The sequence below is a fragment of the Haliaeetus albicilla genome, chromosome 27 (assembly GCF_947461875.1).
Source record: "Haliaeetus albicilla chromosome 27, bHalAlb1.1, whole genome shotgun sequence".
Taxonomy (NCBI): Eukaryota; Metazoa; Chordata; class Aves; order Accipitriformes; family Accipitridae; genus Haliaeetus; species Haliaeetus albicilla.
In genome coordinates, this window is record NC_091509.1 from 5,307,051 (window position 1) to 5,320,191 (window position 13,141).

At 37.0% G+C, this 13,141-nt stretch overlaps 1 protein-coding gene across 5 annotated transcripts in view; it reads left to right on the forward strand.

Annotated features, from left to right (window-relative positions):
* SLIT3 (slit guidance ligand 3) overlaps positions 1-13,141 on the forward strand; it is a 535,954-nt gene that overhangs the window by 32,784 nt on the left and 490,029 nt on the right. The gene's annotated exons all lie outside the window — the stretch shown is intronic.

The following is a 13,141-nucleotide window of genomic DNA, read 5'->3' on the forward strand; positions in this document are numbered from 1 at the left end:
GTCTTTCATTCAAAGTAACAGTGGAAGTATATTGTTCACTCCCTGCCCCATGGTAATCATTTAAAGGGCATAACCTTAGGTGAATATTATTTTAGTTCAATATATTTTCACTTGTCTGGATAGTGAAGCAAATCTGTCATTATTAACTGAGTAAATGAGCAGAATTTTGTTTGAAATGTCCTGCATAACAGTCTAAGTAAATTTTAAATAAAATGTTTGTACAGCTCTTAGCCACTGCTGCCAAAAGCACCATGATGGTGGCTCTCTAGCTATTTGGGGTCTGATGCTTTTTTTTTTTTTGTGGGTGGGATTAATGATCACAATACCAATGGAGCACCTAAAGGCATTATCTAGATATAGGGCAGAGTATCATCAAAATTGTGTATTAGCTTAATAAAGTTTGGCGATATCAGTTGAAGGCAGCACATAATGCAAGGTACGTTAAAATGGCAGACAGTTCAAAGTTGAGAAATGAAGCGATGCGTAAGGTAGAAGCCACTTCTTACTTTGGCATACATGTACTCAGCTTTCCAAATATGCAGGAATTTAAACCATTGCCTCTTAGCAAAATTCAGTGGGTTTAGTATAAGTTGTTCTGCTGAGTCCTAAGATTCAGAATTCTTGAGAATGATCAGCAGTACTCACCACAGTGGAAACCCAGAAATGTTTCTAGTGGTTTTATTCCAATAAGTTTCTATAGTTTTATTCCGAAACATAAAGATTAGTGGTGAGGTAGCTGACCACAAAAAGCCAGGCAGTTAAGAGACAACATGAATAGATATAATCGGTGCATACAGCTTACTACCTTCTACTTGTTGCCTGTTGTTTAGCTGCAGACAAACCAACAGGGCTCTTGTGCAGTGTAATACTGTAAAGCTCGTAGAGCCTATGTGTCCATGCGACTTGTATGTCTGAGGTGACAGAAGGACTTCAGTATGCTTTCTCTCAGGCTTGTCAGCTTCTCCCAGGCTTCTCTAGCTATCGCCTTTCATTTAGCTCTGAAGTGCTTCTTTCCAAAAAATACTACTAATTGAAGTTGAATGATAGACTTTGCAGGGGAGATACATGCATCTGTTCAATAAGTGTTTAGAAGCTATGGAAATGTTCTGCTAAATCTTGAAAGTGCCAGCTGTAAATTTTGGTAGTCTGCCCTTCTTGCCAGTAGCACGGTAACAATTTTAGAACAACACCTGTGCCTGTTGGTGTATGGAATGTTTCAGAAACTGTGGTTCTTTTTTTCTAGTTTTCCTCTGCAGTTTTTTCCTAATAGTTAACTGTAAAAGGTCTGACTTTGATCCTCTGGTTTTGTTTTTTATGGTTTGAAGTAGCATGCATATGCCCATAGAAACACAGTGCTATACTGGCACAATGTGTTACACCCAAATTTAGTTTTGGATTTCAGCATTTCAGCTGTATGCTTTGCTATTAACCCCGTGTATGATTTTAAGATAAAATTATTATGAAATTTAATATGCAAAAAGTATCAAGAAGAAAGAGGTATACTGGTGGGCCTAAAAGATGAACTGAGATTTCTTCCAGAGCCAGATGTATGTCACACATTTATGTGAAAAATGAGGCAGGATATAAGACACCGACCGATCCTGACTTTTCCACGGCCAACTGCCAGATATTGTCACGTAGCTGTATTATCTTCAAAAGACTGGACTTTGGCTGATGGCTGGTTCCTTCTACTCAAATTAGTGTCTTTAGCTAGCATAAAAGATCTCAACATCTGAAAACACTAAAAATGTGTTTTTGTTGTGAAGGGGGGGGTGGGGGTGGGGGAATGTATAAGCATGGCCAAATCAAATCTTTTCAAAGTTGGGAAAAATAATTAGCTTAAAAAAAAAAAAAAAAAGGCTAGAATTCAGATTTTTAACCCTAGCATATACATGTATGGTTTTGGTTTTGTGCATGCTAAGATGGGGTCAAAATGGAAATTGTATTTGACCTTTAACTGCAGAGATGCTGCTGTGCATTGAGTCTTTGTAAGCAGCTTCCTAAATGCTTGATTAAGGTATCAAAGTATATTTATTTGGCATAGTGTACTGTAAAATTGCTATTAGTGACCAAGATGCTAAGGAGAAGAATAAATGGTTATGTGATGCTTCACAAGATTGAACAGGCTTTAAATAAATCATGTAATACAAAAAGCATCTTCCATAATTAACATGCTGAGTGGAAAGATTGCTAAGTGCTTCAGAGTAGCAGGCAAAATAATAAAAGCATTGGACAGTTCTCTGCTGTTGTAAACAAAATCTTCTTGTAAATCTTTGGCAGCATGGACAAATCTGTAGTGTTATACAAGGGTTGCAGTGTGTGCAGTTTAGATGTTTTTCTGGAACTGCATACACTGCACATATTTATGAAGCCATATGGATTTGTAAATATGTAAGACAGTTTGAATGTAACCTTTCAGAAAAAAGCTTTATTGTTTTCTGTCTACATTTCCCTATGACATTATGGATAACATATCTAATTGGAAATCAGTCATCATAAAATGCTTATCTGGAAATGCTGGAGAACAAAGACAGACAAAAACGGATTTTGAGCTGTGATCTGATATTTAATCAATTTTATTACTTGCATACTTCCCTCTTCCTTCTCAAACTACAGGTTTGCTATGAAACTCCGCAGGAACAGGTGGTACTGGAGGAGTGAGAAATGATAACCTTTGCCTGTATTCTGTTCCTAAGACAGCTCTTTACACTTGGCCTTTCCCCTCTAAGGAAGGTGTGAATGGTAAATTGGGGCCGTCAGAGGCATCTTGAAGCTAATGGTGTCTTTGCATTTCGGAGGGATGGATTTCTTTGCAGTCATACCAAAGATGGTAGCATTACTCATTGACTCCTGAGGAACTGGGTGTAGCATATGTCAAAACTTGAGTTAATCTTTCATACTGGGCAGAAATACTGCTGCAACAACCCACCATCAACAGGGGTAGAATGAACCTGTGCTGTCTAATCCCAGATCACAGTCTGTGTGTCAGTGATGTAATCTTTTGTAAATGGGGGAAACCAGTTTCTGACAGAGACCAGTTGCAAACTTAACTACTCTTTGCGGGAGCTGGCAAACAATATAATAAACTGAAATTCAGTTTGTGACACCTTCAGGTGTGTTCTTGTTCTCCTGATTTGACAAATAGATTCGTACTTAGTCCTTGCTCTGCCTGCATCTGTGAGCTAGCAATATGAGGCTCCTTGCTGCATTGGCTGATGTTCAAGTAATATTGATGTTGGTTAATATTTAATTAATATTGTTGATAATGTTTGTCCCGTATCTTCTGAGAAATTATTCCAGTTTAAAAAAAAAAAAAAAAAAAAGGAATCCTATAACCAACATCTCAAAAAGCAGTCTCTTTTACCTTGCATTTTCAAGGCAAGTTTAGCATTGCCTTTCAAATGAGTGCCTGTGTGACTGTTTACATTGTGAGAAGTCCAAAGTGAAGAGCTAGAATGTTTTGGGTGTGAGTATCTGGAGGGGTGTTAGTGGTTTTATTCATGGATGCCAATGGGACAATCATGGAGAATGGAGCATGCTGTACTGCAGAATCAGCACAGTATTGTTTGGGTCACTTTGATTCCTTTTTACTCTCTTGTTTGGGGTTTGGCCAAACCTTCCCTTTCAGATAATCTCTCTGAAAAATACATGGGAAAATTATGCATTTATTTGGAGGGGCTATTTGGTTTAACTTGCATGGGTACAGCCTTACTACTTTCTTCAAGAACTGTGTTGTTTTATAGTGTGGGTCTTAACCTTTCAAGTGGCCATAATGTAGTTTTTACTTCTTAAGTGAGGACCACATTTTTATAAGTACTTAATCTGCATAATTCTCTGACCCTGATAGCAATAGAGTAGCAGCAACACCCTCACAGAGCAGCTTTCTAAGTTCATGAGTTCCTTCATCAACTTATTGCATGAAAAAGAGTTCCACAGTTTGATCCTGCTTCTGCCTCAGAACCAGAAGTCTAGAGGAAGACTAAATCTCTACATCATTTGTACTCTGGAGGAGTACGCACTTTACTCTTTCTACAGAGTATAGGAAATCATACTCCCTGTCTCTACCTTTTGTCTTGGTCTCAGAGAATGACTTTCCCAAGGTGACATCATGAGAGCCATCTCTGAGTTCTAGTTCATCCTGTGTGGCAGAAGACAAGCAAAAGCTCTTGGTTTCTAATGTCCATGTGAAGGAAGAAGTCGAGTCCCTAAGTGTTCATGTGTTGAGGCTGTGTGCAAATTCATCAGAGTGATATGGTGCATCTTCCTGTGGTATCATGCAGTTCTTCGGGCATCTGCACAAGATGTGCCTTCCTGGGTTTCTTTTCTGAGACTGGATTACTACAGATTTTACTGGTCTCTGTCATTATTTTTGTTTTCTCATTATTCGACCATGCTTTTTGCACCATGCAGCACTACTCTAAATGCTGTCATCTCCTATCTTGTGCCATCTTCTCATGTATTGTTAAAACAGAGTGATTTGCTGTTACCCACACAGCCAATGTTGTACCACAGAGCCATTCTGCCATCTTTTGTGTGTAGCTAAATCAGAGCTAGTCTACACCAATGCTTTTCCTTTCTTCCAAGGGGAAAGAGTCGTTTCTGTGTGCTCGTGGGCTGGGTAACACCTTCATTTTAAACCTGGGATGTTTATGACTCATTCTTGGAGCTGATGGACTCTTCTCTGAATATAATCTTGGAGCTCTCCATGAAATCTTTCCAATTACTGGTAGGTAGATTCACCAGTCCTCCAAACCATAGGTATCACTTCCAGCCAGACAAAAGGTTTTGGAACTAGCTTGACTCATTTGGCTGGGTAAACTATGAGCCAAGACCTCAAGCCTTATCCTTTCTTTCCTAAAGACCAACTTGTATGAATTTGCTTCTTGTGCTGTTGGGGTTATTTGTAAAATAACCTGCATGATAAAGATCAGCTCTTGTTAGCAGAGTGGCTGAGACCCAAGCCACTTGATCTTTTATCACCCTTATGTAACCTTTCAGAAAACTTTTTCATGGGCAGTTTTAATCCAAATGCCTACTCTGAGGAATTGTAGAAGCACCTTATGAAATTGAGTGACTGAAATAATGCAGTAGATGCAATTCAGGGTTGAAGAACAGGGAAATGGGGAGCAGAAGGGGGATAGAGAAATCCTAAAATGTTGGATCTCATAAAAGACTAAAATAGAAGTTTACAGATGGTCATCAGAAGGCTGGCTGTGTTCGTGAAAGAGATATCCATTGAGGGCCACTAAATATGCAAAATCTTCATCCAGCTAAGAAGTCTAGCTGAAAAAGGTTGAAAGCTAGCAAAGCTGCTAGAGCAGTATCATACATTCTTGCCCTGTGCTTATGCCTCTGTATGCATCTGCATATTGGCACTGTTGGAAATGGGATACTGATCTAGGTGGACTATAAGTACTAGATGTTTTCTGATTTTCATCTTTTGCAGGAAACTAAACTGCTTATTGTCTTTTCCATATCTTATTCTGTTGCTACTGAAATAGCTGCCTACAATTTAGGTATTAGGGATATGCTGTCCTTTTCATGGAGAGGGCTGAGACACTTCAGAAAGTTCCACTGCTTTTTCATGTCTGGAGCAGAGGTATTCAATGGATTTCCAGCTGCCCTTCACCCCACTAAGAAGCTCATACTGAATATCTGACTTACAAGGAGTGCTGTCAAGTCACCAGTAAGAAATCCCTGTTTCCTATAAGACTTGCTTGACAAAAACCCAGGCAAAATCAGTAGCTTCCCTGAGAAATGTGGATGATAATGAGAAGATAAAATAATAGGTACAAAATTTCTTCATGAAACATGATGGAAGCTGCTATACAAGATGCAAATGGTGGATTACTTAGCTGCGTGGTTGATACCTCAGTTTACATTTAGAAACACACAGGACAAAAACAATAGCAAGAACATGGTAGTTCTTGGTATATGTATGGGGGGGTGTGTGTCTACCAATAAAAAATAAAATAGTAAAATATATATTGACAGCTTGAGTGTGAATAGTACACTTCAGTAAATCATTGGGGAGGAATATAAGTACTATATCTTATCAAGTCACATCTTGGCTCAAGCTGACAGCTCATCTTTATTAATTCTTGGAAGGAAAGAAGGAAGCTCATTAATTTTGTATTGCTTTTGATTCAGCTTTATGTGTTGCTCTTGGCTCAAACAGCCAAAATAAATGTTCCCATGATATGGCTCACATACTTCATTTATCTGTCAATACTGTACACTACTTAACTGCCAGTAATTTAGAGAAAGATTAGTCATTTGTGTAAATGACATACCAGATATGGTCAGGAAAGATTTTTTTAATTTTTTTTTTTTTAAATTCAAAAGAACTCTTTCTTTGCTGCTCCCACAATTCAAATGTACAGTCAATGTAAAATTGTTGTGGGGGGAGGGGAACTTGCAACTATTAGTCCCAAAAGTTGTTCTTGTTGGAAAGGAATGTTGTAAAATCTCCAGTACATACATTTCCATATAGAGTCAAGCTTCTCACAACAGTTAAAGACTGAAGAAAATAGTCAAGTATGGCCTATTTCATGCAGATACCCAGTGCATATAGTGAATAACGTATTCTATCATTTATAGTAAATTTTCAGGAAAACATTACTTTTTTGACTGTAGTAGAATGATACTGTCCAGTAATGATAAATCATTTTTCATATGTATTGTAAGTAGTAAATGCACATCCAAAATGAAGTGTACTTAAAGCTTTAAGATCATCTTAACATTTTGGAAGTTAAAAACACATTAATTTCCTTCTGAATTTTGTTGATTTCATATGTAGTGCAACTTTCAGTTTTAGCAGTTCCTTGAGAATCTTTTGCTGTTAATTGTTACAGCATAGTCCGGTTGTGTGTGATGTTGATTGCTACGGTCCTCATCTATTAAAGCTTTATAACAACTAGCAGTTGGCTACTTTAGGAAAGCAGTGCAACTTCTTGCAACTGTGAGAAGGTGTCTGGTCCCAAGTGCAAGACAGGACAATGCAAGTTCAAAAAAAAACCATAGCCACAAGGTTGGTCAGTAGTTATTCCTAAGAACTCACTGAATTTTCTTCAAAAGATGTACCACAGGGCTGAGGTATCACTATAACTTTGAAACAAAAGAATTCACACTATTTTTTGGAAAAGCTAAATAGAAAGTGGTTTTGGGGCAAGCTACTAAAATCCTAAGAATATATATTATATTCAAGGTTAGAACTTGATATTATGTAATATTATTTATTATACAACATAGTCAGTATGCAATATATATACATGCTTCTGCAATGTCCATGTCTCAGTATTTCAAGATTAATTAGTGTTTACCTTCTCATGTCAATAGAGGCTTGCAGGTAGAACTCTTTTTTTTGGGGGGGGAGACACAGTGGTTCAAGTATGGATCACTAGTGTAGTAAGACTGTGGTGGAAAAATAATAAGCATGAAACAACTTGTAGAAGCGAAATCTGGTAATTCTGAGAGGTACCCAGTCTGCATTTTGCCTATGCAGAAAGTCAGTTGCCCGTTTACTGTCTTAATACAGCTGGCTACATTTCTGTTTCGAAGTATTTAAGTAGTTTAAGCCATGTTTGTGAAAACGTTAGAAAATTTTTAGAAACATCACTGGAAACATGACTCTTATAGAAGGGTGAGAAAAAGCTTTAATAGGAAAAAAATTATTTGGGGCTTTTTTGGAGGCATACTTTGTCATTTTGTGGGCATTGCATACTTGAAAAACAGTAGTGCTTAGCTATGCAATATACTCTGATCATGGTGTTACCTCGGATGAGAAGCATCTGCAATTTGGATCTTGATGTTGTTTTTTTTTCCTTATTTTAAAGCATATAACTTCAACTTTTATTGAAATTAGTTAAGCATTATTTCAAGCATTGAAATATGTGTAATTGTCTTTGTACACAGATGAGCCATTTTTTGACGTGCATACAGGTTATATACTTGGAAATAGTTTATTTTTCTTATGATCTTCTGAGAAAAAAGCAAAAATTGCCTCGTCCTTTTCTATTACCCCATAAAAATTATGGCAAAGTGTCAGTTTGCCACAAAATTCTGTGATTGCTGTGCTTGAAGTTTCAGGACTGAAAAAGTAGTTGCAGGTTAATTTGGTAAAGAAGTCTATAGTCAACTTGGTAAAACTTGCTCCGTATCCATCAACAGTAGGTTTGATAATGTGTGTTTCTGTGCACATCAGAAAGACAGGTTTTTTTGGAACTGTAGTTGATGCGAGTGGCACAAACATACTTAAATGGTACAAATTTCATTCTTTGCCTTCTTCTGTTGATAAATAACTTGCATGAGCTAGATCTTGTGCATGCAATCTGAAGATGAGATGGAAAGGACAGGTCAAAAGGAACAAGTATATGCCTTGATCAACTGATGGCTTGAGAGTCCTGTGCACTACCTGCTGCTTTGAGTTTCTACTGGACCATCTTTATTTAGCAAAAAAATTCTTAAGCCTGTAGTAGTGATAAACTAGTTCACAGATTAATCCTTCCCACTCTCTCTTGTCCACGAAAGTCAAGTGAACAAGAACTATATTACTTTCTGTTTATTTTTATGGGACTCTTGTTGGAATATTTTTTAAAATGATGCAGTAGCTGTCACCTACCCTTTGGGGACTACTCGGTGAATAAAGTAGTTATGAGAAATCACTTTATAATGATTCTTTGAAGATGTACAGATTTGTACATGTGTAGTGGTTATATCTTCTAATTGGGTATATGCATTTGGGAAAATGATAGTTCCTGATAACTGTGTTTATGTACGGTGGACTCCTAGAGGGCACTAATAGCCTCAGATTTCATCGTTTACTATGTCTGCCTGTAGCACATAATTATATAGTTACATATTACTCAGCCATTGCTGGACAGCCAAGCTTTTTTTGGTTATTGCTGATGCAAGAGTGAACCTTTTATTTCTTTTGTAAACATTTAAAAAAAATAAAGAAGAAAGGCACCTCTTTTCTGAAGGAAGCCATTAGCAGCTCTGTCAATAGGTCTGCACAGGAGGAATCCAAACACAGGAAAAGTGCAAGAGAGGCAAAGGGCAGCTAGCAAGAAAGCAGGATGCATGCTTCAGTGAATTGGGTTTGGTTTGCATTAGTACATCTGACCAGGGCTACAAAACAAAGAGGTTTATTTTAACAACATGAAAATAAACGAGCCTGATTTCATCAAAAACATTTTCATAGTAGGTCACTGACCCATAAGAACCCATGGAAAAACAAATTTGGGTCTCGTTTATGTAGACAAGAGGTTCTATAACCACAGGATTCTTAAGCTTCTGAAAGTGATGGTTGCAAAGCAAATGGAATAATGACACTTCCACTACAATGCAACCATAATTCAGTTGGAATAGTTGATCAGCATTGAATATTCCATTAGAGTTCTTAAACATTATTCTTTTCTGTGGCTTGTTTGTTTGATTTTAGCAGTTTTTTATACTTGATGAAGATTTATGGGAGTATTTGCTTAAACAAAACACTTAAGGATTTAACAGTCATTTCTCCAGGATCTGTAGGAAATACTTAAAGGTCTGTCTTACTGTTGCATAAGAACTGCTACATCGCTGGTCTGGAATAATTTGGATGAACTTTGTTTAGCTTAAATAATTTTATCAAAAGGGTTTTGCTTCTTTGAGCTTCCTCGTATTAGGAGGATTATACTGCTTGCCATCTGAGAAATACTGTGGTGTTGGCTGAATTTCATGCTGTCAAGCACAGCAATCCTTAAATAATCTGGTTCCTGAGTGGAACAGCAATGAATTCAAAGTACTTAACATCTTTTTGTTCTTGGAGAATATATGAATATGTAGATCTTGAAGCCTTTCTGCCATTGGTCAGACCAACAGAGTCTTGATCTTGCTTTTCCTGTGGCAAAACTCCATTTTAACTGTTTCCACTGAACTGGAGCTCACCTGAAGCTGCAGCCTTTTGTATGGAACAGAATAAACTAATTCATGTTGGCTTATAGTTAACTTTATGTTAGTATTATGTTCTCAGTTGCTTGGAGATGATCTCTTCTCGTGATCTTTCTCTTTGTCTCAAGATATTACAGTATGAGGATCACAAGAGGAAGAGAGGATTCTAGGGTTCATGCAGATGTTATGGATATTATGTATACATTTTAATTTTTGTCTATGATAATTCTGAGTGGGATAGGTGTGATGCAGTATGTTAGGAATACAAGAGAGAAATGGGAACTGTTAGGTAGTGAAGCACTTCAGAAAAACTGAGCCCCTGCATTTCATAACTTGCTGGGAAAGTGGAAGTGGATCAGAGGTAATTATCACAGAAATTGGGTGCACTCGATTTTTAGATAGAAGCTGCTTTAATGACAGCATTTTTTTTGTGGCTGGTTACCCCTTGTGGCTTCCTAGTGAGAAAATGTCCCTTGAATTGTGATAGGTAATTCACACAGTCTTGTGATAAAGCAGTCACAAGAGCTGCTTTTCCATTCTCAGATTTAATTCAAGTGTACAGTGTGCTCTTTGTTCCACTTAATTATTTTCTTATATTCATTCTGTTGGCTTTGGAGCATGCATCCTTTGTTAAGCATCCAGTTTGATTTCAGGCAGGAGATGATTCTGCTAGTCTTCCTTTTTTTAATAGTTCTGCTTGGCATATAGCCCCAGGGAGGAAGGAGTAACATGTTGCCACAGAAGCATTCTTTACTATATATGGAGAGGCGTGGTGAGCTGGGCTGGTATCGAGTCATTAAAACGGATCAAATAGGAACAGTATTCTATTTCTCCTGGTAAAAATTGCAGTAATGGTTGTACTTGCAAGTTTTCTTGCTAATTATTCTCAGCTATTTCTGACTTCTGGAAATGGTTAGTTTGATTAATGTAAACTTTTAAGACTTGTCAGCAGGGGCAATGTGGCTTGGAGATGTGCACGCTAAAATTTACTTTTTGCTTTCTTCATAGGGTTTCAGCCCTGACCTGGAGAGATTACTCTCTGGTGTAAGAAAATGTTTTAACCATGTCTATTTTACTCTTGATGCCTTTACAAAAATTGAGGAAGTATTAAAAATGGTGGACATTTAGTGATACTGCAATAGATTCTTTATGTTCCTTGGATAAAATCCTATTGTTTTCACGTAGTCTGTGAGGAATAATGAGAAAGTAACTGTGTTTTTTCTCATTCTGTATTAAGGTTTTGAAGATAAAACAATTGGAAGATTTTGTGTGAAGTTCTAAATTTTTTTAGATTTGAAATAAAGCATTGCAGAAACTGAGAAACAGATAGCTTCTGCTGATAGTGTCTCTATATTAGGTTTACTGATCAAGATTTTGGATTTATTTGAATTACGAGAAATTGTAAATTCTTGTATGTTAAAGGCTGATAAAGGCAGATATAAACTACCATCCTGCATGAACATAACTGGTTTCATAAATACGCTGCTGAATTAAGAGATTGTCCATGTACTTTTGCTTGCTACTTCTGGATTTACAGGATTTTCTTACTGTTGATGTTGTCATTAATAAACGCTCTCTGATACATAAGATTCTCTATGCCCTTCTACAATTAAGTTGGTACTAACACTTTTGTCCATTTCTGTATGATGTAGGGCGTTAATCTCAGTCTTTAATACATACGTGAATGTTACGAGGCCTTTTTTGTTTCTTCATGTTGGCTTTGGGAAAATATTGAAATGTAAACCTGTTCCTCACACTTTTTTTGCTTATGTTACTAATTTGTTCCTAGCCAGAGGAAATCCATATATAATGCTTACATATTGGCTCTATCCTCCTTCTTAAGGTTAGATGTTTTCGTATGAAGAGATCCTAAAAAAAAAAAAAGAAAAAAAAAAAGAGGATTCTTATATTGAAAACTAAAAAATGTTATAGAGCTACCAGTTCATATGCTGCTGCTTTGTACAAAGAAATGCAGTCTGCTTCTGATAGAGGGTAGATAATCTTTTTCAGTCTAATGAAAAGTTACTAATAAAGGTTATTACTTCTGACAGCTTTGAAAACGTGAACCAGGACCACCCAGTCTGCTATGTTTGTAATAAGGGAGCTCAAAGTTGTAACTGTTGTAAACAGTTTTCCTTCAAAAAACAGTGCCTTAGCGACATGCAGTGGTATCTCTCTCAGTTTTTGGAAGAGCTTCTGTACTAACATGTCATGTAAATAAAGAAGTTTACTTATTCCACACCATAATCCTGTAATATGGTTGTACTGAGCTTCCTCATAGCAACCTTATTGAAATTCTATCACATGTTGTCTGGCTTTATTTCCTGGTGTAGTAATATAAAGAGGTGCTGACAGAAAGTAATGGACAAGGTCGACTTTTTTAACAGGTGCCGTATCTTGACTGCTTTCCCTTACAAAAAGGCAGTGATACAAAGCAAAGGAAGTTATGTTAATGACCACAACATCTTTCTTGATGCTAATAGGATTTTCTGATGAAACCGTTGAATGAAATTGACTGTGCTCCTGCTTTACTGTTTCCCAAGTCAGTGCTGTTTAAAAGAGAAAACTTAGTAACTCCTTAGAGTTCAATAACTCCCCTCTTTCTGTCTGAGTCTCCTGTTATGCGTTAATTCATTTTTATTACTTCTTGGTTACACCCAAGCTTGTGATGTAACCGCTTCTCCCTTAAAGTAACTCTTAGAAACTACTTCATGTTCCCTGAGGCTGTTCTCCAAGGACAATGCCATAGAGCTCTTAATAACAAAGGAGAAGAAGCTAGCTTGTTTATTGCCAAAAATGAGACCCAGATGTTTTGAGTGTGAAATAAAATAAATGACCAAATTGGGGAGTGAACCCAAAGTTACGTGGATAATTTCAGGATATTAAAGGCTGGAGTACCAGGCCTTTTCCCTTAAACCTACCCATTTAAAAAATCTAAAAACACTGAAATTTTTATTTTCTGTTGGAGAATGAGTTGTATAATAGGTAGCAATGCGAATATAGATGTTAAATTGAATTTGAAAGTTGTTGAAGTTGTGTGGAAAGGAATGGAATACTACTTATTTCATGACAAATATGCAGTATTTTGATTTGGTAGTAAAGCTGTTGATGCTCAGTAGAAAAGCAGAAACAGAATTTGGAGACCAATGGATATCACACACATTCATAGGGTTAAAGCTGGGTAATTGCTATATTCAAAGAGACAACTGAC